At 40.2% G+C, this 26,863-nt stretch overlaps 1 long non-coding RNA gene and 2 pseudogenes across 3 annotated transcripts in view; 1 reads left to right on the forward strand and 2 right to left on the reverse strand.

Annotated features, from left to right (window-relative positions):
- LOC139046144 (uncharacterized) overlaps window positions 1–26,863 on the reverse strand; it is a 211,528-nt gene that overhangs the window by 152,838 nt on the left and 31,827 nt on the right. For all 3 annotated transcript variants that reach the window (XR_011505744.1, XR_011505746.1, XR_011505745.1), the window contains exon 2: window positions 10,638–10,706. This is a non-coding gene — a long non-coding RNA (uncharacterized lncRNA). The remainder of the gene's footprint in view (window positions 1–10,637; window positions 10,707–26,863) is intronic.
- On the forward strand, window positions 16,983–24,924 carry LOC106832116 (serine/threonine-protein kinase MARK2-like; annotated as a pseudogene).
- LOC106832114 (large ribosomal subunit protein uL23 pseudogene) lies at window positions 25,616–26,103 on the reverse strand (annotated as a pseudogene).

Raw genomic sequence — 26,863 nt, forward strand, 5'->3', positions numbered from 1 at the left:
CTGGATTCTAATTACAAATATTGAAGGAATTCAAGTTGTATAGGGCCCAATGCATGGAGCCTGCTGGTCAATGCAGGGTTATTGGTTTGGAGATGCGATTTTTTAATGGTGGTGAAAAAGGTCTGGGTATTCAAAATACAGTATTTTGATGGGGCAATGCCAAAGGAATGTTTTGTACCAAAACCAGGTCCCTGCTTTTCAAAAATGAAGATGCCTAATCCTCAAAGCTAGGGGAACATGGTAGGTATAATTTCCCCATTTTCAAGAGAGATGTGACTCTTGGTCTGCAAAACTATAGAACTCCACCAAGATTACTCTTCCCAATAATGACAAGAATCAGAGAACCTGGCTCTCTGCTGAGTGACAGACATAACCTGTGGAGCCTGGGAGCCACATTTGAGTATGGAGCTTCATGAAGTTCATTTCCTAAAAGTAAATTCCATTTTCTTCTCCATCAGAAGGCTGCTGAGACACCAATGGATGACACTATCACTTACATTTTTAAAAAACCAGGCCATCAAGCAGAGTCACGTGTCAAACTCAGCAATAGAAAGAGTAACAGAATAGCATTCTCCAAGGAACTCTAGAAGACAGTTTCCCACCAAGGCATTTCACCAAGTTGGTTCAACCATAGAGGGTTCAAGATAAGTAAAATATGATTTCTTGGAAAATAACCCAACTCATATAAAAGATATGGTGTACTAGATTCAATGAGCATTAGTATCCTCATTACAATTTCCATGTAATTCAACATCCCAAAGAGCTCTATTCTTGGTCCAAGATGGATTGCCAGCAATTGCCACTCACTTCTGTTTAGGGCTAATGGGGGAAGGCATGCTGTATTGTGGCTTTTCCTTTCTGCAAACATGCTTAAGCCTCGGTTAGTCGATTGCCCCCATGACTCCTATATCCATTTACAGTAATTTCTATTAAGAAAAGTTCCACCTCTTGCACTAATGGGAGCTTTGATGATCAACTCAAGGTCCCTAGCTACTATGTTTAGCTACTATCCCTACTCGGACTTCCAAGACCTTTCTCAGTGCTATAAAAAAAGTGGATCTTTGAGGAGTGTAATGATTCTCATTATTCCTCCTAACACACTTCACTGGCAGACAGAAATCAGCATGGGTGACAGCCAGCAAATCAACACTGGGAACTATTGTTACAGTCGTTATTGTCTGGCATAACACACACATCTGCCACCCACAATGGTATTTTATTCAACAAAGCAACCCTGTATTAATTATATTTTTCACTGTTAATAATTTTTCACTGATTTAAGTAGCTCCTTCCATGCTGTTGTCCCAGAGTAAAACCAGACATGTCCACTGTTAATAGCACTACAATGAAAGATTGCATTTTTGCAATGAATTATATGTGCCACCTTTTTTCAGTGGCACAATCCCAGCTCATGACAGCCAGAAGAGGGGAGAAGGAAAAACCAAAAACATAAGTCATATATAAAGTGGGAGTAAAAAGACAATAGAGGATTATATCAAAGTTTGATGCAATGGATATGACAGGAGGTGGGAGCTCTCCCCAGTCTAGAAAACTGAGAAAAAAAGCCCCAAGACAGAGATTTTAAACAGAGTCCTCTCCTTGCTACTCAAAGTGTGGTCAACAGAACAGCAAGCCGCATGGCATCACCTGAGAACTTGATACAAATGCAGAGTCTCAGGCCTTAGACCTACTGAGTTAGATTCTGCATTCAATAAACACGCAGGTGACATGCATGCTCACTGAAGTTTGTGAAGCACTGCTCTAGCTCACTGATTGTGAGGAAACAGAAGCCCCCTCATGATGGAGGGCCAGTTTTTACATTTCCACTAGAATGAACCTAGCAGAGAAGGTTAGGCAAGAAAGTGAGGTTTTAATTTTTTTCACTGTATTTCAGGGCCTCTTGCTCATGAATTCTGAGACACTCTCAACCGGACAAAGTGTTAACTTTGACAAGTTATTTTTATTGTCACTTTCTACTTGTACTCTGAACATGCTGTATCTTATAGTGGAAGTACTCGCAAGTTGCTATGTGATATAAAGATTTGTGGGATTTGGGGCTACTTTGTCCTTTTACATGATGTTTTTAAGTTCTATTCCTTTTAAATCTAGCCTACTGTATCCATAGCTCCTATAATTTCAATAGATATTAAGACTTAAACTTAACATAGATTTTTCAAAATTGGGTGCATGAAAATATAGGGTCTCCACAAGAAAATACCTCAAAAGCTCACGTAGAATTGGCAGATCTTCTTGTTCTTTAAGGACAGATATGTGATGCTCAGAGTTTCTGTCTTTGTCAGCAAACCCTCTCCCCAACTTGTAAAAAAATTGACAAAACAGTGAGCAAAGCAGCTACTATCTATACTTAAGTTCAGGGCTGATGCTCAGTGACATGCACCAGTAGAACCGCATCAGTTGTTTGCAGCGGGTGGCCAATCTGACTGATCAGTGCCTATGGTACCAGCTCTTAAATATTTTAAATATCACTCCTTCCTATATTCTAGTTATTGTCACAGACCCAGGAATGTCTGGAGAGTGAGAACCACAATCATGCAACAAAGCACAGGTAAGAGAGTTCTCTTTCTCTCCATCATGCACCAGCAGGACCACCTTCTTTCATGTAGATGCAAAGAGTAAGCATGGTAGGCCTATGGGTGCCTGGTCTGATTTGAAGACATCTGGAAGAGTCCAAACATATCTTCTTTTACCACTGTTTTATTTAAGTCCCCAGGAAAATTCCCATTTTGAACCTACCTCTCCCTCTACCAAGCAAAAGGGTTTTAAATAATAATAATAATAATAACAACAACATCAGAGAAGAGCAATGATAAACTGATTCACTTATTCATTCTACAATGGTTATTAACCATCTACTATGTGCTAAGCAGGGTTCTAAGTGCTATAGATTCATCAGTGAACAAAACAGACAAATTACCTGCTTTCATGGAGCTTGCATTCTATTCAGGGGAGACAGGCAATAAACAATAAACATAATATGGTATGTTAGATGGTGATAAATGCTATGGGAAATAATAGAACAGATAGGAGCAATGGGGGCAATAGGGAAGGGTTTACAATTTTTGTCTGTGTGTGTGTGTGTGTGTGTGTGTGTGTGTGTGTGTGTGTGTGTGTATGTGTGTGAGGAAGGTTGGCCCTGAGCTAGCATCTGTTGCCCATCTTCCTCTATTTTTTTTGTATGTGGGATGCTGCCACAGTGTGGCCTGACGAGTGGTGTGCAGGTCCGTGCCCGTGATCCAAACAGCAAACCCTGGGCCGCTGAAGCAGAGCTCGCAAACTTAACCACTACACCAGTGAGCCAGCTGCAGGGTTTGCAATTTTAAGTGGGAAGGTCAAAGTAGGTCTCATTTGAGCAAAGACTTGTGGGAAAGGAGGAAGTGAGACACGCAGATTTCTGACAGGAGCATTCCAGGTATGACTGGCACTTTGAGGAAAAAAGAGGATGTTTATGTGTCTGGAGCAGAATGATCAAGCAGAAGAGTCAAGGGAAATAAGGTCAGCCAGGTAATAGGGGTGAAAATTAAATAAGCCTTCTATACCGCTGTAAAAACTTCAGCTTTATTTTGAGTCAGATGGGAAGTCAATGGAGGTTTTTAAGCAGAAGAGTGGCATGATCTAACTTACGTGTTTTAACAGGATGACTCTGATTACTGTTCGAGAATAGACTATTGGGGTAAGCAAGAATGCAAGCACAGAGACCAATTGGTAGGTTTCTGCAATAATGCAGGATAGAGATTACAGAAGCTTGGACTAAGGTGGTAGCAGCAGAAGTAGTGAGAAGTGGTCAGATTCTGGATATATTTTGAAGGTCGTACCAACAAGATTTGCTGATGCTTTGGATGTGGGGTTTGAGATAAAGAAAGAAATCAAGGATGGTACCAAAGGCCTAAGCAACTGGAAGATTAGGGAAGACGCAAGTGGAGCAAGTTTGTGGGAGGAAGCTCAAAAGTTCGTTTTGGACATGTTGGGTTTGAGAAGACTGTTAGACAGCAAAGAGAGGATGCCAGATACAGGAGTTCAAGGTACTGAGCAAGAGATACAAATTTGAGTGTTGACAGCATATGGAAGTGTCTGAAGCCATGAGATAGACAAGCGCCCCTAGAGGAGGAGTAGAGATTGATAAGAGGGTCAAAGACTGAGCCTGAGGCACTCCAATGAGAGGTTGGGGAGCTGTGGGGGAACTACAAAAGAGACTGAGACGGAACAACCAGTGAGGTAGGAGGAGAGCCAAGATCTGACCAAGCAGGACAGATCATTCGATCCGTTCTTTGATGGCAAGATAAAATTTTGAAGACTTAATCAGTGAAATATTTTGTTTTATTTTTGTTTCTCTTTGTCAGAGGTGATATTCTCCACCTTGATCACCCTTCTGTTTAAACAAGACCTTGGTCTTCACTCTCTTGAAAAAGGGTGAACACACAAAAAACATGAAGAGAGATAAAGGTCACCTTTAAATTTCCAAAAGCAAAAGTCCTACATAAACAAGTGTTTTACAGGAAAAAAAATTGCTTAGCTACTTTTTTTACTGACATAATGAGAGGGAAGAAACTTCTCAGGGCTCTAGGCAGAAGAGATTGAAAGGATGCAAGAGATGTGGATGCTTCTGAAGAGCTTTTATTCCCAGGTCTTCACTTATTGGTGAATGACGTGGATGAGGCATTAAGCTTCACAAGCCTCAGTTTCCTCATCTCTGGGAAGGAAACCTGCATTCAGTGTAGTCCAAAAGTGAAGGAATGATACGCAGACAGACAGACACACACACACACACACATATACACACACACACCACATAAGGCCTAGGAATTTGGGAGTAGAAAATACCTATGCCCCACTTTATGCCTGGAATCATGGGAGACTGTGGTTTTGCAGTACTGTGCATACTACCATGACATGAGAGCAGTAGACTATAGACAGTTGCAGAGGCAGTATGGGAGGAAGGAGAACTTTCTCATGCCTTCTAGAAGGACATAAAATTTAGGAAAGAGGGGCTGGCTTCATGGCATAGTGGTTGGGTTCAGCATGCTCCACTTGAGCATCATGGAGTTCATGGGTTCAGATTCCAGGCATGGACCTACACCACTAGTCAGCCATGCTGTGGCAGTGACCCATTTGCAAAATGGAGAAAGACTAGCACAGATGTTAGCTCAGGGCTCATCTACCTCAAGCCAAAAAAAAAAAAAAATAAGAGGAAGATTGGCAACACATGTTAGCTCAGAATGAATTTTCACCATCAAAAAAAAATTAGGAAAGAGATAAAAGGAGGCAGCAAATCCGAAGAGGCCTTGTAACAGGAATAAGTGAACATCACAGTGATATGTAGTATAGATATCACATCAGTCAGGATAGGTTAAGTTATGCTGCAATAAGAAACAACTCCAAAATCTCAGTGGCTTAAAACAACAAAGGAGTATTTCAGTTCATGTTACATGTACATCACAGGTGGACAGTAGAGCTCTGTGTATTGTAGTCCCTCAGGGACCCAAGCTGATGGGGTAGCAACCATCCTGAACATTGCCATTTGCCGTGCAGAGAGAAAGAACTCTCAAGAGTATCAGACCAATAACCAAATGCTTAGTCTATAAGTTGCACATATCACATCCACAGAGAAATAGTCATATTACCAACCCAATCATAGAGGAATAAGTGTAATCCTCCTTGTGCCCAGAAGGGGTAAGACCCGAACATATTTGGCAAACGTCACTCTTGACCACCACAAACCATCTGGCTAGGGACCAAATATAATACAAACAGCTCAGCAGAAGCCATCAGAGAAGGAGTGACAAATCAGATGGATGAATACCTCACTGTCAATACTCACCAACATGGGATCAAATGCCCCCTACTCTAACTCCATGACACTACATGAGCCCTTCAGAACTTGCATGTCCTCTGGAGGCAAGGAAGGAAAACAGAAAATACTGACTTGACTTAGTACAGCTAGAGTGAACTAATGTTATATTTCCTGCTATCAAGCAGAATGGAGTCTCAAAAATGAGACCAAGTTGAGCTATCAAAAACTAAAGTGACTTTTGTGTGTGAGGAAGAGGGGTTTTGTTTGTTTGTTTGTTTGTTTGTTGTTGGTGAGGAAGATTGGCCCTGAGCTAACATCTGTTGCCAATCTTCCTCTTTTTGCTTGAGGAAGATCACTGCTGAGCTAACATCTGTGCCCATCTTCCTCTATTTTATGTGGGATGCTGCCAGAGCGAGGCTTGACAAGTGATGTTAGGTCTGCATCTGGGATCCGAACCCGTGTACCCTGGGCCGCTGAAGCGGAGCTCACAAACTTAACCACTATGCCACTGGGCTGGCCCCTAAAGTGACTTTTTTTGCACAACTAATTTTTATATCCACACCTCTCCTATTAACAACCTTCAAGGATCAGTTCACATTTTATCTCTTCCGTGAAGACCTTCCTGATAGGTCCATCAAGCTGGGTTATTCACTCGACACTCGGTACACATAGTCTTGCATTGTTAGTTATCTTCTAATGAATATAGCTTATGTCCCCAACTAGATTGTCACCTCCTTGAATTCATCAATACTTTCAACTCAACAAGCCTATTTTTAGAGCACTGTACAGCTTAGAATTGCTTTCAGCGACAAGTGGCAACGAATGTCTAACAGCAGCTTGCACAATTTCACAATTTAATTCTCTTTCTGACAATTTCAGGACTAGTGCAGAGGCTTAGCAATGTCAACTAGTACCTAGACTCTCCCTACCTTTCTGCTCTGCAGTTCTTACCATGCTGTCTTTTTATATTTGGGCTTGTTGCTTCAAACGATATGGCAGACTCAGCTCCAAACATCACATCTTCACACAACCGTATTTAAGACCAGAAGAAAGGAGGTATTTCCTCACCATCTCTTTTATTCAGAAGCAGATCCACCCCAGAAGACTTCCCCATACATCTCATTGACCACAGCTCGGTCACATGGGCACTTCTAAACCTCCCTAGCAAATGAGGAACAGGATTACCAAACTAGGTTTAGACCCTGGACTCAGGGGAGTGGTCCGTATCCTGAGAGTGTGTGGTAGCCTGAACAAAATTGCAGGTTTATAGAAAGTTAGGAAGAAGTGAGGAACAGCTGCTTTGTAAGCAGCCAACAGTGTCTGATGCAACCACTGCATTCAAGGCATCCTGCTAGTCCCTGTTTAGAATACAAAAATGAGTTAGGCAACTACAGGCAGCATCCCCTGCTGTCAAGAACACAGGCACTGGAGCCAGACAGCCAGTGTTCAACCTGGTTCCCTCACTTACTAGCTTGTGAAAGCAGGGAAGTCATCTACAAACCTTGCAGCCCCAGCTTTCTCAATTGTAAAATGGGGGTAATAGTCACCTTAAAGGATTGCTGTGAGCATAAAATAAGGTAACATATATAAATCCCTCAGCCAGGAGTATATATAGCATGCAATAAGTAAATAGTCAATAATGACCATTGTCATTATTATTACTCAGTAAGTAATAAGTCAACAGTAGTTAGCTACTACAACGGTTTGTCTCTTCTTCACGGTAAGTCTATCTATGAAGCGCAAACAACATGCTAGGTGCTCTTAAGGGGCATCGGGACCCAAACAAGATATGATCTCTGCCCTCCCTGAGCCCCCCTTCCCTGCCTGCAAACCCACTGCTCAGAGCTAACACTCTTCACACTTCGACGTATATCCATGTGTATGTGGATTTATTTTTATTTTTTTAATTTTTTAATTTATTAAATTATTTTATTTATTTTTATTAAAATGCTTTCATAGTATAATTTATTCATTTATTCAATATTTACAAACACTTACTATCCGCTAAGGACTGTTCCAGGAACCGGAAATAAAGTGGTGAATGAGAGAGATTCTTCAGAAGCGTGCTTTACATTAAGGTGTCCTTTTTTTCTCATGGTCTTCTTGAAGATCTACCCCTTTCATTTTGATGGCTTTCTGCTATCACATTGTGTGATTCTCCCAAAATATATTTAACCATCCCCTTTTGAACAGACATTGGGGTTCTAATTTTCTACCATGAATTACACACAAGATCTTGATGAACTTCCTTGAAATGTATCTTACAACACACATAGGAGTTTTTCTGTTGCTTAGCTTCCTGAAGCAGCTTGCTATATCACACTTTTCCCTCCGTCCCGCAATGGACACAGTGTTTCACACACAATGGGTGTTTCAACATTTACTCAGTGATCAGTCCCGTGGACCATCCCGACCTGATCAAGAACCTCCTGAACTTTCAGCTTGACCTTTTTTTTTTTTTTTACATTTCAATGAGAGACTGAATTCCTGTGTTTAAAATAAATAAATAAAAATTTAAAACCCTAATTCTATTTTGCAGATTTAAACTATAATTCACTCCAGTTTATGAAAAGGCTGCTATTGGGCTTTCTCACCAACAACTTGGCATTTTTAATATGTTCTCATTATTAATAAAAATCTGTGTTTTACGGAACAAATTTTCAAACTGGCTTTTGAAAGGGTCCCCGGAGAATTGCTGCGGATAGCTACTGACGTGAAGAAAACCCAACATTTACCGTGTGAAATTATTGTCTGCATATCCACCCTTCCCAGAGGCTGCCTGGGGATCAGCGTCCCACATTGCTCTCGCACTGTGTGACAAACAGCAAGGACGATGCCTTCTTCCGAATCTCGCCTGTCTGATGTGGGGGCCAGTAAGTGACACATGAGCACAATTGGTCTGTTTGTGTTATATGGGATCCATGTAGGCTATCACCTATTAAAGTGCTTGTTAAATGTGTACTTTGTGTGTGTGTGTCATTCAATAACCAAGGGGAACAATGTACTTGAGGACTACAAAAAGAACTTCAAAGGCATACAGCACCAAATTTGGCACTCATCAACCAAATTTTGTAAAAAGCATGTAGGGTCAGTCAGTGATGTCTGTGAGGGGACAAAAATGTTCTTCAGGGAATTTGTGATTTGTGAACCTGAAAGATGAAAAGAAATTCTCCATACTTAAGAATGCAGAAATTAGCAAAAAATGCTTAGGTGCATAAAAGTTCAAACATGGAGAAAAATGAACCTGTGACTAGCTTAGAGTAGTGTTTTTCAAACTTTTTCGATGGCAAACCACAATAAGAAATACAATTTATATCATGAACCAGTGCAAACACACATATATGCACAACACACATATACGCACCACATACATAACCAAAACGGAAGTTTCATAAAACAATACCCTTGCTAAGTATTTTTCATCCTATTCCACTCAATTTCAGTTTTAATGAGGTTTGCAACCTGCTAAATTGATTTCAGCACTCACTGATTGATGGTTTATTATTATTGATGGTCAGCAGCTATTCTCTGAAATTAGAAAAAAAATCAACTTCACAGAAAGATGGGAAACTCAGGCCCATAATTGTCACATACCTCAAGTTTTACAGTTGCAAAGATCTGGGTTTTAGTCCCAGCTCTACTACTAGTGCATAACTTGGAAAAGGTGCTTAACTTTTATAAGCCTCAGTTTCTCCACCTGTGAAATGGGGATAATAATAGTATCTACTATACAATAGGCTCTCAAATGATAGCTATCATCACCACATCAGGATGATGATAACAATGGTGATGTACTCACTTATCTTGAAAAATGTCCCAGAAATTGGAACATAATCCAGGATAGAGCAAGCCCTACAAAATGCAAAAACCTTTTATGTAGGTCTCATTCCACTTATGAATTACACAGTCACCCAAATAAAGGTTTTCTAGAAAAATAGTGATTGTATTTTCCAAATCCTAAAAGGCATAGTTTATAAGATAATCCTAAAAGAAGTACATACACGCTCATGTTCATAGCAGCACTTCACAACAGCCAAAAAGTGAAAACAGCATGAATGATCATCAACAGGTGACTGAACAAACAAACACACAATGGAATATTATTCAGCCATAAAATGGAGCAAAGTGCTGATACACACTACAGCATAGATGAACCTAAAACCATGCTAAGTGAAAGAAGCCAGATGCAAAAATTCACATATTGTATTATTTCAATTATATGAAATATCCAGAATAGATAAAGCCATAGAGACAGAACATAGATTGGTGGATGCCAGTGGCTGTGGGGAGAGGAGAGCAGGAGAAAATGCTTAACGGGTAAAGGGTTTTACTTTGGAGTGATGAAAATGTTTTGGAACTAGATAGAGATGGCAGCTGCACAACATTATGAATTTACTTAATGCCACTGAATTGTTCACTTTAAAATGGTTCATTTTATGATATATGACTTTCCCCTCAATAAATCATTTTTCTTAAATGAGAATGCCTAGAACATAGGAAGAAACCCAATAATTACTAACAAATTCTATTATCAATCCCCTCCACATAAATATATTACTATTACATTGTTATTCTTAAAAGATTGGTACAATCCAAAGGCATTAAGTCTGTCTTAATAACATTCTGACTAAAAAAATTCAGATTCTCCTAAAGAGAGAGAAAGAGAAGGCAACATCTAAAGAAAGTAACATAACACATGAAACTCCTGCAAGAACCACACAAATAGATGGAAGAGTGAGCACTTAGGCAAACTTAAAAGCAAATACAGGGCACAAAGCTAAAGGAAGAAAGTCAAGATTAATGAATATTTTTGAAAAGGCAAACTTACTTATTAAATCTGGAGATGATACCCATAAGTGGGAGATTTCTCTCACAAAACCAAGACTATTTCAACCAGCTGGAGGAGAAAAAGAGAAAACAAAATGAAAGCATTATTTTAGATTTTTGAGGTTGAGATATATTTCAGATACAACATTTTGTAAGTTTAAAGTGTACAAGAAGATATTGATCTGATACATTTCTATTGCAATATGATTGCCACTGTAGCGTTAGCGAACACCTCTATCATGTCATATAATTATCATTTTTTCTGGTGTTGGGAACAACTAAGATCTAGTCTCTTAGCAAATTTAATTTTATAATAGAGTTTTGTTGACTATAATCATTGTGTTTTGTATTAGGGCTCCAGGACTTACGTATCTACTAGTTACACATTAAATAAAATTTAATAGGAGCAAAGTAACACCCTATATTTAGGTGTCTTAAAACACCTCTATTTAGGTGTTTTTAACAAGGTATAGAATGAGGTAAATCTGGTTTAGGAGCTATACATTAAAAAAAAAAAAGATGTGGTTTCAATTAAATAACTGCTGTGTGGCTGCTTTAAAAAACAAACAAACAAACAAAAAAGCAAAGTCAGATTCACTAATAGAAAGATGGTGTCCATATCCAAGGAAGGGACAGTAACAGCCCCACTGTAATCATTATACTGAGAACCACATTTTAAGAGAGACTCTGATCCACTGTAACATATTCAAAGGACAACACATTAGGTTGGCAAGGGGTCTAGGAAAATATTCCAAGAAAAACTGGAAGGATTTTGCCCAAGGGAGAGAAAGTAAAGAGAAACACAATACAAAGAAATTTACGGGTGACATTCAAAATGATCAAATAAGAAAAAAATTGCAGACAGTCAAAATTATCCACAAAAATCCTCTATACCGCCTATAGAATACATACATACTTTTGTTTACACACACTGAAGTTTGAAAACCTCAGAGGGAACGAACAAAAGGAAAGTATGTACACAACTGAATGGGCTTCCCATCTTTAGGATAATTGATCAACCCCTGGAAGTGAATGGAGGTTGTATTGGTTTCCTAGGGCTGAGGCAACAAAGTACCAAACCTAGGGGCCTTAAAACAACAGAATTATGTTTCCCCACAGTTCTGGTTGCTAGACTCTCTGCAATCAAGGTGTCAGCAGAGCCATGCTCTCTCTGAGACTTTAAATAGAATCCTTCCTTGCGTCTTCCTAGTTTCTGGTAGTGGCATCAACCCTTGGTGTTCCTTGGCTCGCAGCTGCATTGCTCGAATTTCTGCCTCTGTTGTCCTGTGGCGCTCTGCCTGTGTGTGTCTGTCTTCACACGGCTCTTCTCTTTTCTTACAAGGACACTTGTCATGTTGGATTAGGGTCCACCCTAATAACTTCATCTTAACTTAATTACATCTGCAAAGCTCTTAACTCCAAATGAGGTCACATTCCCAGGTACCAGGAGTTAAGACTTCAACATATCTTTTTGGGGCACACAATGCAACCCAGAACAAACGAGTACGTAGAATAGACTCTAAAGTAAACTTGCACACAGCAAGCTGTCCCCGCTAGCCTTTAATAGTAAGCCCCTTTAATATCAATAGATGGTAATAGATACATTTGTTGATATAATAATTAATGCTTGCTAGACTGCCACCTAAATTTTCCTTGTTCCAATGCACACACATACTGTATGAAACTGAAAACTTTGAAAAGCTTTTGGAAAGGAATCTGGTCAGCTGCTTTCTGTCCTTCTAAATTGTCGTTTTCTAGGATGACCCCACCGACCAGCTTCACTCTCCTGCCCTCAGGCATCTTTCTAAGGAGGTTGTGTTCTAAAGCCACCAGGTAAAGACATGCAGATGAGATGGGACTGTTTTGGTCTTAATAGCTACAGGCCTCAGTCACCTCATAGATAAAATGGAGGAAATAATACACACACCTCAGTCACAAGATTGTTGTGCATGAATGCGGTAACACCTGTGAGAACTGCACTGAGAACAAAGGCTGGTCCCTTGCAAACACTCAATAATGGCAGCTATGTTCATCGTTATTATTTAAACAGTGTAAATGTGAAAAAAAGATTTAGTGAATTCTAGGGTGAATTGTATGGTGATTTTATGTGAATTCTCACTTACAGTAGTAAGTAAGCAATTAGGGTGATCCATAAGTGGTCCTGTTCCCCATTCATAGATTTGTGTAAGCAGAGGCTATGTCCATCTGTCAGGGATGCCACAGAATGTTTACTCTCATCTGAACATAGGGCGCTAATGCCTACCTCACAGGGTTATTATAAAGATTAAGAAAATCACAAAGGAGGGGCCGGCCCAGTGGCGCAGTGGTTAAGTGCGCACGATCTGCTTTGGTGGCCCAGGGTTTGTCGGTTCGGATCCTGGGTGCGGACATGGCGCTGCTTGGCAAGCGAAGCTGTGGTAGGCGTCCCACATATAAAGTAGAGAAAGATGGGCACGGACGTTAGCTCAGGGCCAGTCTTCCTCAGCAAAAAGAGGAGGATTGGCAACAGATGTTAGCTCAGGGCTGATCTTCCTCAAAAAAAGAGAAAATCACAAAAGAAAAAGGTGTGGCCCAGTGTTTGACACACGGGGGGCGGGAGGTGGCACTGTTATTACTATTGTAATCATTTCTGTTACTAAGTCATTGTTAGAGAAGATTCTAGCCAAGAATAGAACAATCTATCAACCAGAAAACTTCCTTCCAACTCTCAGTCAACGTGACTTTACAGGAAGAAGCATTGCAGAGTTTCTTTTTTCCTATTTACTTACTAAGAATATCTGCCTTGTTAATATTTCAGGAAGAAATGAAGTCCAGGGGTCTAAAGGCTGAGATTTTGAGGACTCATAAAAATGTTTATTCTGAGATGTTCATGGCAGCATTGTTCATAAAAAGTTAAGACTGAGAAATAACTAAAACACACAAGGCTAGAGAACTGGATAAACAAACAGTGGTGCATGATTAAGAGTACAGGCTCTGGAGTCAGTCAGCCAGGTGTGAAACTCCACTCAGCCTTTGACAAGTTAATCTCTGTTAGCCACACTTTCCTCTTATTCAAAGGTTGGCTGGGAGAATAAAAGCAGGTAAAACATTTAGCTCAGTGCCTGACATAACAACAAGCCTTCAGCGATGGTGATAACATGATGATGATGATGATGATGATGATGATGATGACAATAATGATGGCGATGATTGTGGTGGTGATGACACTACCATGAAAAATAATGTTGTCGGTCTGCCATTTCTCACTTCATAAGTAAAACTAGTATATGTGGCTAAATTTTTTGAAGGAGGTCATTAAATGGAGAAACAACAATACCTTAACTCAGAGATGAAAATTAGCATTACCAGTGGGTATTGTGTACCTCCACATGTGATATGCTAAGACAGACACAACATCACCCAAGGAGTGTTCTGGCCAGGAATACATAACCTAAGTGTAGTCGATAGAAAATATCAGATATACCAAAATTGAGGAGGATTCTATAAAATAAATGGCTCTATTCTTCCAAAATGTCAACATCATCAAAGTCTAAGGAACAGTTCCAGGTTAAAGAAGACCAGAGAGACAGGACAACTATATGCTATATGTGATCCTGGACTAGACCTTGGACTAGAGGCAAAAAAAAAAAGGTTATAAAGGACACTCCTGGGACAAATGATAAAACTGGAATATGGACTATAAATAAAAGTATTATATCAATTAACTTTCCTGAATCTAATAACTCTACTGTGACTACCTAAGAGAATATCTTGTTCTTAGGAAATGGGCACTGAAGTATGGAGAAGGAAAGGTCTTAAGGCATGCAGCCTACTGTCACATGGCCCCCAAAATAATAATTTTATGTGTATGTGTACATATACATACACACACACAGAGAACAAGAGAGAAAGAACGATAAAGCAAATGTGGCAAAATGTTAAAAATCAGTGAACGTAGATAAAGGGTATTCAGGCATCCTCCATCCTGGCAATTTTCCTTAAGTCTGAAATGATTTCAAAGTAAGTCATTTTGTTAAAAGATCTATAGGGAAGGGAAAGTACTGGGAATAGAGATGAAACAAGATTGGCCATGAGTTGATCATTGTTGAATCCGGGCGATAAGTACACAGGGTTCATCAGACTCTTCTACCTACTTTTGTATATATTTTAAAAGCAAGTCATAAGGCACCATAAATAACATGATTGTTTGGAAAATGTGGGTGCTCACATGTGTGTCTGTGGCATGTGTGTGCACATATGTGATTACAGTGTGTGTGTGCACATGTGTGAGCAAGTATGCATACATACATACAAAAGGATAATTATGAAAGAGTCCAGAGTGCCTCTTTCTCAGCACAGCGGTGTAGGATAGCAGTAAAGAGCACAGGCTTTAGAGTCAGGAAACCTAAGTTCAAATCCAAATTCTTACCCCTCTTCAGCGGAGGTAAAATTTGATCTTGAGAAATTTACTTAATCCCTCTTTTCCTCAACTTCCCCATCTGTAAAACACAAATGACTGTCGGAACTACCCCCTCAGGTTATTAGCGATGCTCAAATGTGTTAACAGATGTAAAGTGCTTAGAACAATACCTTGCACCATTTTTACTATTACTTTTAGATAGTAACATCGCGGGCAATTTTTACTGTCTCCTTTACACCTTTCCTTATTGTCTGAACTTTTTTTTACAGTGACTTTATAATCTGAAAAGGAAAAAAACTTTTCTATTTTAGGACAATAAAGAAAGAAAAGAAGGGAAGGGAGGAAGGGAGGGAGGGGAAGATTTGCTCCCTAGGGCTAAGTCCAGTTTCCCCTACAGCTGTACACTTCATTGGATCTTTTTAATTGCTATTATTTGAAGAAGACTTGAGGTAAAGTTTTTCCCCTGGAAAATGAAAAACTGTTCTGTAATGCAAATGGTCTTTCTCTGGTGTATTTGTCCTGTAATGTGGGGATTGGAAGTGTTAAATAAGAGACAACAGATCCAAAATGGAGTCACTTGTGCTAAGCCCCATGTCACCAAATTGAGACTTAATGCCTAACCCAGCTGCAGTTTGAGCCTCTCACAGGAATGTAATCTTAAACAGTCAGTCTGGAATTTCCTAGGCAGCACTAGGGAGAGAATCGACCTGATAGACACCTTTTGTCCCCTAAAGGAAGGTGATGTTGCCTGAAACAATTCACTCTTTTCCCTGTAAAAGCCTTCCATTTTGTACAGCTCCTTGGAGCTCCTTTCTGTTCACTGGCTGGGGTGCTGCTCAATTCATGAATCATTGAAGAAAGCCAACTAGATCATTCAATTTTCTCTGTTGAATTTTGTTTTTTAACTGAAGTTTCTCAAAAGCAGGGCAAACATGAGTGCCCCTCCAGATAATGGTAATCTTTTTTCATTTCCTAACTTTAATTTTGATCATTTTTAAACATACAAAAGTTGAAAGAATAGTATGAACACCTCTGCAGCCACCACTTAATTTCAATACTAATTAGCATTTTGCCATGTTTGCTTTCTCTCTGCAATACATATACTTCTTTTTTTTCTCTTTTTCTTTTTTTGCTGAACCAATTAAGTTGTAAGCATCACCCCACTTTACCCATAAACACTTGAGAATAAGGGCATTCTCCTAGATTCTCCACAATAGTACTAGATAATGGCAATTACATTCTCACACCAGTAAACATTGCCACACAACTATTTATTCATTCCACAAATATTTATTGAGGACTTACTATCAACCAGTCAGTGAGCTAGGGCAATGAGAAAAAAAAAACGTGACCCCTGCTCATGGAGGGAGAGACCAACATTTCAAAATAGTCACACTGATCGCTATATAAAATTACAAACGTGGTGAGTGTCATAAAGGAAAGTGCCACAGTGTAATTACTTCAAATTTACTTGTGATTATCTACTGCTAATAATAACAAGGGCAAGCATTGACTGTCGTATCAATTAGGGGACTTCCATGTGCAAGTGAGAGAAATTCAACTAAAACTAGCTTAAGAGAAAAAGGAATTTATTGTCTCCCTCTAGGCACACCCAGAAGCAGGAGCTTAAATGATGGCTCCCTTTGAATTTCCAGACCCCACCTTCCTCCTCAGTGTTGATTTAATTCTCAGGTAGCCTCTCTCCATGTAGCCAAAGAGATGGCTACTGCCAATCCAGATATACAAGAATCAATAAAATACTAGATCCAGGAGAAAGAGAAATGCCCTCTCTCCCAACGTCCCGTACGAACTCTTAGAGAAGACCTGATTTGCCCAGTGTGGGTCATGTGCTCTTTCTAAACCAATCCCTGAGGCCAAAGGAATGGAGTGCTCTCATTGGTCAGGCTGGGTCCTATGCCCGCACATTGTGCCTGGGGGATGGGCAGGATGGATGCCAGCCAAACTCTAAAGAATGGTTCTTGTACCAAGGCAAGAGGTGTTGGATGGTCAAAAGCCATCCGGCCACCCCATGGCAGTATCTGAAATTCTGCCTCTCCACAGGTCCTAGAGGCCTTCACAATACAGTGAAGCCAAATGCGGGCAGGTGGGGATAGGTAGCAATGACTTCCAGATTCTAGCTTGGTCTATGTCTTAACAGGCGGAATCCACCAGAGGTCAGGGCAGAGCGCAAAGCAGGAATCATCCAGGGGCTGGCTCTTCAACTGGGCCGTCAGCAGCTCTCGCCGGCGTTTCTGAGAACACAGAGGGTGCCGCCGCCAGAAGCAGAACCCAGGCTGCGGCAAGGGACTATGTTTCCTTCAGAACTGGCTTCCTAAAGGACAGGTTTAAACTTCGGAGCAGGGGCAGACAGGGTGAGGGAAGCGATTTTTAAAACATTGTATTCTGCAGCTACACATGTTCTGCTAGCAAACAGCTATCAGGGCCCTCCAGAATCAGGCAAAGTGAGATACAAACTATAGAAGTGAGGAATCGACCAGAAAAGTTAGGTTCTTGTCTCAACTCACCCCTCTAGACTCAGTTTCCACCACCTTCCTGCCTGCTCACTCACTGTCAGCCACACTGATGGCCTTTATGCAACTCCATCATGCGAAGCTTGTTTCCACCTCAGAACCTTTGCCCTTGTGGTACTCTTTGCTAGGAAAGTCCTTTTCCTAGATCTTTGCATATTGGGCTCCTTCTTGTCAAGGAGGTCTCCTATTAAATGTTAGCACCCCATCTAAAGTAGTGTCCCACCCAGTAGCACTAACACATCACTCTATTTCCTTCATATCGTTTATCACTCTCTCAACTTATGTTAATTTGTTAACTTGTTTCCTCCACCCCACAACAAAGGACAGCAAACTCAGGGACTTTGCTCTGCACTTTATCCAGAACCTAGAATAGTGCCTCCTCAGAGCATAGGGAGAGGCTCAGGAAACATTTGTTGAATGAACAAACAAATGAGTGAGCCCAGTTTCCCACACAGAAAATGAGACGGTTAGATTATATGACACTAATGGTGATGGCTAACATACGCTGAACATGAATTGCATGTTGGGCACATTGCTAAGGGCTATCGGTAGTGCTGTATATGGTTGACTTTATATTTTTTTACCTCTAACAAAATCTCAAATATTCTCAGCACCTTAAATATCCAAAATGATGTTTCTGATGCCCAAATTCCTCACTTAGCCATTTATTCCTTTGGCTTAGTTCAGAACCTTTCAAAATACCTTTGTGCTGCAGAAACATTTGTTCCAGTGAAATTTCACCTGGAAGTCCTATATGAAAAACAGTTGGAAACAAAAATTATGTGTGTTAGACCATCAAAAAAGCCTCCAACAAATTTCAAGAACAGGAATCATAAAGACCATCATCAATGACCACAAGGTCGTTGCGTTAGAAGTCGAGGAGGAGACATTTCTGTTGTAGAAGTATCCCAGCTAATAAATGAAGAGATGATAGATTTAGTCTTTCGCTACTTGTAACGATTTCATGAATCTCGACAATGAGCATGGAAGCCTGCTAACATCACAAAAAGAGAGACCATCAGACATCACACGCCTCCTGAAAAAAGAACACGCTACCACCCGTAAAGGAGGCCCACCAAAAAGATCACATCTAAATCTGACCAAACCTCGAGATTTAACTATCAATTTACAGGAAGTACAGAGACACCCGTTAATATACCCCACAGGAATACCATCAGCAAAATCTAAACAGTGGGAAACTATCAACCTGAATTCCTCAGAAATAAATTACAAGGGGGAAAAGGGAGACAGAGCAAAACTGATGGACTAAAAGAGGCTTAAAAGACATATCAACCCATCACAATATGTGGACCAATTTTGGATCCTGATTCAAGCATATAATCTGAAAAAGAAAAAATTTCAAAATGCATGAGAAAATTTTTAACAGATGAATAGATGATGATATTGAGAAATCATTGTTTTTAGAATGGTATTTTAGTTATATTTTTATATAGAGTCCTTTTATTTTACAGATACAAACTGAAATATGAATAAAATGAAAAAAGAAGCTAATAAAAAGTTAAAAATCCCCATGTTTGGACATTTAAAAATACACTGAGCCAAAAAATTATTACAGTTTTTCAATCTAGAAATGAAAAAGCCACTGAAGCTTGATACATGTTTTGATTTCTAATAAGGTAAATATCAATAGCCATAACCCACATAAACCAAGAGCTGTTTGGGGTTCTCAATAATTTGTTTAAAGACTAAAGGGTTTTTGAGACCAAAAGAAAATGAGGAAACCACTGTGGATTACCACCAGCCATGATAGGTCCCTTTCATCCTATGACCTCATAAGGAGCCATTATTATAGAATTCCAAGCACCTATATAAGTCCCTGGTACAGCCTAGGTTTGCTGTCATAGCTCAGGAAGCTGCTTTTCAATGACCTGAAGTACATCTGGCCAAAGTTAGCTTGTATTCTCCTTGGCAAGGTGGGTTTTCTGTATATTTCATTTGTTCTTTTTCCTCATTTTTCCATTTTCTTTATTTCTCTTCACTTTTTCTTTTTTCTTTTCTTTTTATTTTTCTCATTTTTTTCTTTTTTCCTTTATAGTTTTCTTTTCTCTTTTTTCTCTCTCTCATTTCTTCTTTTTTTCTCATTTTTTTACTTAGTTTTTTAATTAGTTTATTTTTATTTTAGTCTGCCATTGTGTTTTAATTCCATTATAAAGATCAATTTGTCAGGTTGTCTTGGGAAGTAATTTTCTTTTGAGGTGACCTGGACCAAGCCTCTCACTAGCTTTTCCCAGGTTTAAGCTGACCTTGAGACACCCTGCTCAAGCCCAGCAGCAAATCCAACCCACTACAGAGCCTCTCAGCCATCTCTGCTGAGGAAAAGACTCATGTTGGCAACAACCAGCATCTCGAGACCATCAGCAAGGGTATTTTTGCCCTGAAACTAGCCTGGCACATCCTGACTGGGAAGAGGTAGCCATGAAGATTACTGACAAGACTCAACAGAATTTCCCCAGCCTCCAGAGACTATCCCCAAAAGTGAAAATCATGAAGGCTTTGAATCATCCCAACATGGTGAGATTATTTGAAGTGATAGGGACTGAGGACAAGAGTCCTTGTCATGGAGTACGCTAGTGGAGGTGAGTACCTAGTGGCTCATGGCAGTATGAAAGAAAAAAAGATCCAAGCCCAATTCTGCCAGATAGTGTCTGCTATACGGTACTGGCACCAGAAGTTCATTGTCCGTAGAGACTTAAAGACAGAAAATCAGCTGTTGGATGCTGACATGAACAAGAATGCAGACTTTGGTTTCAACAACTCATCCACCTTTGGCAATCAGTTGGATACCATCTTGGGGAAGTCCTCCTTTATGCTGCCCTGAAACTCTCCCAGGGCCAAAAGTATGATGGACCCAGTGTGGCTGTGTGGGACCTGGGAGTCATCCTCTATAGACCCTGCCTTTGATGGCCAGAACTTCAAGGAGCTACAGGAGGAAGTACTGGGCAAAATATACCATATTCCCTTTGACTTGTGCATAGAATGTGAAAACCTGCTCAGGAAATTTTCTCATTCTCAGTGTCGCAGCAAGAGAGGCACTTTAGAAAAATCACGGAGGATCCATGGATGAATGTGGGTCGTGGAGCTGAGGAACTAAAGCCTTACATAGAGCCACTCTCTGATTACAAAGACTCTGAAGACTGAGTTGATAGTGTCCACGGATTACACATGGGAAACGATCCACAATTCTCTGATGGGCCAGAAGTAAAATGAGGTGATGACCACCTATGTGCTTCTGGGCTACCAGAGACCCAAGCTGCAGGTCTACACCCTTACCCTGAAGCCCCAGCCTTCAGCAGATCTGACTAACAGCAGGACTTCCTCCTCATCCCCCACAAGGTACAGCATTAGGTCTCTACCAACCCCAAGCACTGAGTTTCAGCGAGCCTATCATTCCTACCTTTAACTGCTGTATTATTTTGCTAGGGCTGCCATAACAAAATACATAGACTAGGTTGCTTAGACAACAGAAATTTATTTTCTCGCAGTTCTAGAGGCTAGAAGTTCCAGATCAAGGTGCTATCTGGGCTGGTTTCTAGTGAGGTCTCTCTTCCTGGCTTGCAGCCAGTCACCTCACTGTGTCCTCCCATGGTCTTTCCTCCATGTCTGTGCATCCCTAGTGTGTCCTCATAAAAAGACACCAGGCATATTAAATTAGGGCTCCACCCTTATGACCTCATAATATGACGTTTGCCGTCTCTTTACAGGCCTTATCTCCAAATACAATCACAATGAGGGTTAGGACTTCAATACATGAATTTAGGGTGGACACAATTCAGTCCATAACAATTGCTACTCTAAGAATTCTCAGAGAAGCAAGATATATCCTGAGGAGGATCAGGAGATAGGGAAGAAGGCCAGCAGCACAGCCATCATGCCTGCCAGCCCCGTATCCTGCCTGAACAGGAAGAGGACCACCTGTAGCTCCTCTGCAAACAGCAGCCTCTCTACCAGCCCAAATCAGAGCAGGAATTCCCCACCTTAGGAGACAGTCAGCCTTGGCCGGGCCTCCATTCAGAAGGGCAATGACAACCTAACCATGTCAGGGTCCAGGACCTCCAGGGCTTCTGCTTCTCCTTCATTCTCCCTGGCCCTGCCCCAACAGCACCAGGAATTCAAGATGGCCCAGTTGTAACCCAACTATCCCTTTGGGGCTGCACCTCATGTAGGGTAACTATAAGATGCTGCAGCTCAGCACTGTCCCCCAGTGTGTCCCTGTGGCTTCCCCCTTGACCTGCAGCATGAGCAGCAGTCCTGGGACCCAAGATTCAAATTTTCCCCAGATTATCCAAAGGAAACTCCATACATGCTGGGCAGCTCCAACAGGTGCGGGACCAGTAGATTTTGCCTACTGTGACCCCAGCCTCTCCCTCTGGCAACAGCCATGGCCAGCACTGGGCCACTTGAGGCTTCTTTGGAAGCTCTTCAAGTTTATATAAAGACGTCTTTGTTTCATATTTGCCAGAAGGAACTTGAATGAACCTGAAAGCAAAGACCAAGTGGAGACATTGAAACCTGGAGCGGACAAGCCACACACTGCAGTTCACGTGGAGTATGAAGATCACAAGCTCCATGGAGCCCAACGAGGTGATGAGAAAATTTGGCAAGGTGCTTGACACGCATAGCTGTCAGTATGAAATGAACAAGAAATGGTGCTGCTGGGGTCGGCCTGCAACCGAGTGGTTAAGTTCACACACTCTGCTTCGGCTGCCCAGGGTTTTGCCAGTTTGGATCCTGGGCGTGGATATGGCACCGCTCATCAGGCCATGCTGAGGCAGCATCCCACATAGTACAACCACCAGCACCACAACTAGAATATACAACTATGTACTGCGGGGCTTTTGGGAGAAAAAGAAGAAAGAGAAAAAAAAAAAAAGATTGGCAACAGATGTTAGCTCAGGTGCCGATCTGAAAAAAGAAAAAGAAAGAAATGGTGCTGCTGTGCATACAGGGCTCCCCAGGGCCAATGAGAATTCCTGCAGTGGAAGGTGGAGGTGAGAAAACTCCCCAAATGGTCTGTCATTCATTTAAATACATACCCAGCACCTCTGCGGCCCTCAAAAGCATTGCCTCTAAAATAACAAAAGAGATTAAGCTTTAAAAGGTTGCCAAATTTTTAGGGCAGTGAAACTACTCTGTATAATACTATAAGGGTGGATACATGTCACTGAACATTTGTCAAGACCCATAGAATGTACAACACAAGAGTGAATCTTATCATAAACTGGACCTTGGGTGATAACGATGCGTCAGTGTAAGTTCATCATTGTAACAAATGTACCACTCTGGTGGCGGATGTTGATAATGGGGGAAGCTGTGCATGTGTAGGGGCAGGGGAGGTATGGGAACTCTTTGTAACAACTTCTCAATTTTGCTATGAACCTAAAACTGCTTTTTAAAAAATAGTCTTTTTTTAAAAAAAGTTGTCAGGAATACTCCTGAAATTGATCTACAGATTCAACACAGAATCCCAGCTGATTTCTCTATAAAAATTGACAAGCTGATTCTAAAATTCACATGGAATTGCAAGGGACCCAGAACAACCAAAACAGTCTTGAAAAATAACAAATTTGGAGGACTCACACTTCAAAACTTTCTACAAAGCAACAGTAACCAAGACAGAGTGGTACTGGCATAAGAATAGATATATAGAGAATTAAGAAATAAGCCAGTGTGTTTAGGGTCAACTGATTTTTGACAAGGATGCCAAGATCATCCAATGGAGAAACAATAGTCTTTTTAATAAATTGTGTTGGGACAACTAGATAGCCACCTGCTAAAGAATGAATTTGGACCATTAGCTCACACTGTTTACAAAAATTAACTCAAAAGATCAAAGACCTAAATGTAAGAGATGAAACAATAAAAGTCTTAGAAGAAAACACAGGGGTAAATATTCAAAACCTCAGATATGGTATTGGTTTCTTAGATATGCCACAAAACACAAGGAACACCAAAAGCACAAGCAACAAAAGAAAAAACAGATAAAATGGACTTCATAAATATTAAAAACTTTTGTGCATCAAAGGACATAATCAAGAAAGTGAAAAGACAACCTCAGAATGGGAGAAACTATTTGCAAATCCATTTCTGATAAGGGCCTAGTATCCAGAATATACAAACTCAACACAAAAAGACAAACAACTCAAGAAATGGTCAAAAAGATTTGAATAAACATTCTTCCAAAGAAGAAATAAAAATGGCCAATAAACACATGAAAAGATGCTCAACATTGTTAGTCATTAGGGAAACACAAATCAAAACCACTTCAAACCCAATGGGATGACTATAACAAAACAAAACCAGAAAATAACAGTGCAAGGATATAGAGAATTGGAACCCTCATATATAGCTGGTGGGAATGTAAAATGATGCTGCCACTATGGAAAACAGTTGGTGGTTCCTCAAAAAGTTAAGTATAGAATTACCATATGAGCTTGTATTTCCACTCCTAGGTATATACCCAAAAGAAGTAAAACAAATTCTCACATAAAGACTTGTACACAAATGTCTATAGCAGTCTATTCACAATAGCCAAAAAGTGGAAACAACCCAAACGTCCATCAATGGATAAACAAAATGTGTTATATCCAGGCAATCAAATATTACTCAGCCACAAAAAGGAATGAAGTACTGCCACATGCAACACCATAGATGAACCTGGGAAACATTATGCTGAGTAAAGAGTCTAGTCACAAAAGACATATTATGTGATTCCATTTATATGAAATGTCCAGAATAGGCAAATCTATACAGAGGATGTATTACAAATCAGATTAGTGGTTGCTTAGAGTTGTAAGGATGGGGGGACAGGACAGTGATGGTAAAGGCACACAGTTTCTCCCTGTGGTGATGAAAATGTTCTAAAATTAACTGTGGTGATGGTTGCACAAATCTGTGACTATACCAAGAAACATTGAATTGTATACTTCAAGTAGGTGAATTGTATGGTATGTGAATTATGTGAATAAAGCTGTTTTTTAAAAATAAAGAGGTTGCCAGGAACCACCTGGAAGACAAGAGGAGGGGCCAGCTGGCTCCATGTGCCGGCCTGCCACTCAAGGCCACTCCAAAGGCAGAGACTGGACTGGTCTGTTTCCCCTGGGGCACTTCCCACTTCCCCTGCCCTTCTGTGTCTTTTTCTTCTGTGTTTGTGGGGGACGGCAGACGGTTCTGTAAAATAAAGACAAAAACATAACTCTTCCTCCTTCCTCTTTCCTTCTTCCTCCTTCCTCCTTCCTCTTTCCTCCTTTTTCCTTTCCCTGCTCCTTCTCCTTCTTCTCCCCCTGTCTTGTGTTTTTGGCTTACACAGCAAGAGTTTGGTTACATACAGGGGGAATTGAGCAAATAATTAAATACATCAAAGATAGTAGAAATCAGATTTCTCACTGGAAAACAAGTTACAAATATGGTAAAGAGGAAGGCAAGAATAAACTTTGTGGTGTTGGATTGGAATTAGAAATATTAGTGTGAACTCATGCTTTTAATATAGATAAATATATGTGTGTGTATGTGTTCATTCTGCCACTACGAGAGACAATAAGCATGACATTCCAGTAACAGTGAGTACCCCTAGTACCCAGATCTTGGTTTCTATATATTATCCTCCACTTAAAGAAACCAAGGCTCTTTGGAGAAATGGCTGACTCCAGGGCTGGATAGGGAAAATACAAGATAAACCTGCAATATCTCTTTGCTCCAGAAAGTAAGGAAGGGCTCAAAGAATGATGAGGACATAACAAAAAGACACAAGAATATCTATAAATAATCTAGAGCAATCTTCTAAATGGAAAAATGCTAGAATCATTCTTTTTTAAATCAAGAATGGGATGGAATCCCACTAATACTACTTCTATTCACATTGTGAAGCTCTGAGCCACTAGAATAAGATAAGAAAAAGAAACGAGTTCTAAGCATTGGAAGAGAATAGAAATCTACAGCTAATTGCATATGATATGAATATTTAAAAGGAAAACTCAAAAGAATATATCTAGATAAATTATTAGAAAGAATAAAGTTTAGCAAGCAGGCTGGTTATAGGATTTTTCTTATCATGATAAAATTTATATTTAGAATTAGCTGGCTGGACTCAGTTTTGATGATTTCAACTTTGTTGGTAATATACAAAGCATGATAGTGAGGAACCAGTTGAACATAAGCCTGATGAGGATGTTGACCTTGGCCATGTCAGCATGACAGAGCTTCTTCACAGCTGTTCTGATCTGGTGCTTGTTGGCCTTGACATCCACAATGAACACAAATGTGCTGCTGTCTTCTATCTTCTTGATGGCTGACTTGATAGCCAGGGGAACTTGATGATGGCATAGTGGTCAAGCATGTTTCTTCTGGAAGAACTCTTCTGAGGCTATTTGGGCTGCCTTCTGAGCTGCTGCTGCAAGGTGGGTGATGTCTAGATCTTTTTTCTGTGGCTGTGGACACCTTTCAGCACTGCCTTCTTGGCCTTCAAAGCCTTTTGCTTTGGCTTTGGGGGGAACAGGAGCTTCCTTCACTTTTGGTGCCATCTTCATGAAAAGGATTAATATTATTTAAGTTTCATTTCTATATATCAGTGACAAAAAATTATAAAATGTAATTTTAAAAAAAATGCATTTACAGTAGATCAGAGAATACCAGGATAGGAAAACAATCTAACTAAAGATGTGTCAGAACTATGAAGGAAACTATAAAACTTTATTAAGATATTAAGAAGATCTAAATAAAAATAGAAATATCTACCATGTCCATGGGTAGAAAGACAATATTGCGGAGATATCCATTCTCTCCAAATTTATCTACAAATTCAATGCAAAATCTCAATAGACCTTTAAATGGAACTTGACGATTCTAAAATATATACAGAAGAGGAAAGGACCAAGAATGGCTAAGACCATCCAAAGAAGAGCAGGAGAGAGTACTTACCCTACAAACTTTCAGGATTATTATGAAGCTATAGTAATTAAGACAGTGATATTTGTGCAAGGTCAGATAAATCCATGAGCAGAGTAGAATGGAATGGAATTGGATAGGAAAGGGCAGAGTAGGGTAGGATAGGATGGGATAGAGTAAAGATCTCAGAAACAAACACATTTATGTAATATTTTGATAGATGATACAAGTGGCAGGTCACATCAGTGGGGAAAGAAGTAACTGTTTAATAAATAGAGCTGTGGGGGAAAAAATGCAATCCATATAGTAAAAGAAGAAATCGAGAGTGACATCAGCATCATGATGGAATGAGCTCGTCCCTTAAACTCTCCCACTAAGATACAATGAAAAAGACAT

The sequence above is a fragment of the Equus asinus genome, chromosome 9 (genome assembly GCF_041296235.1).
Source record: "Equus asinus isolate D_3611 breed Donkey chromosome 9, EquAss-T2T_v2, whole genome shotgun sequence".
Taxonomy (NCBI): Eukaryota; Metazoa; Chordata; class Mammalia; order Perissodactyla; family Equidae; genus Equus; species Equus asinus.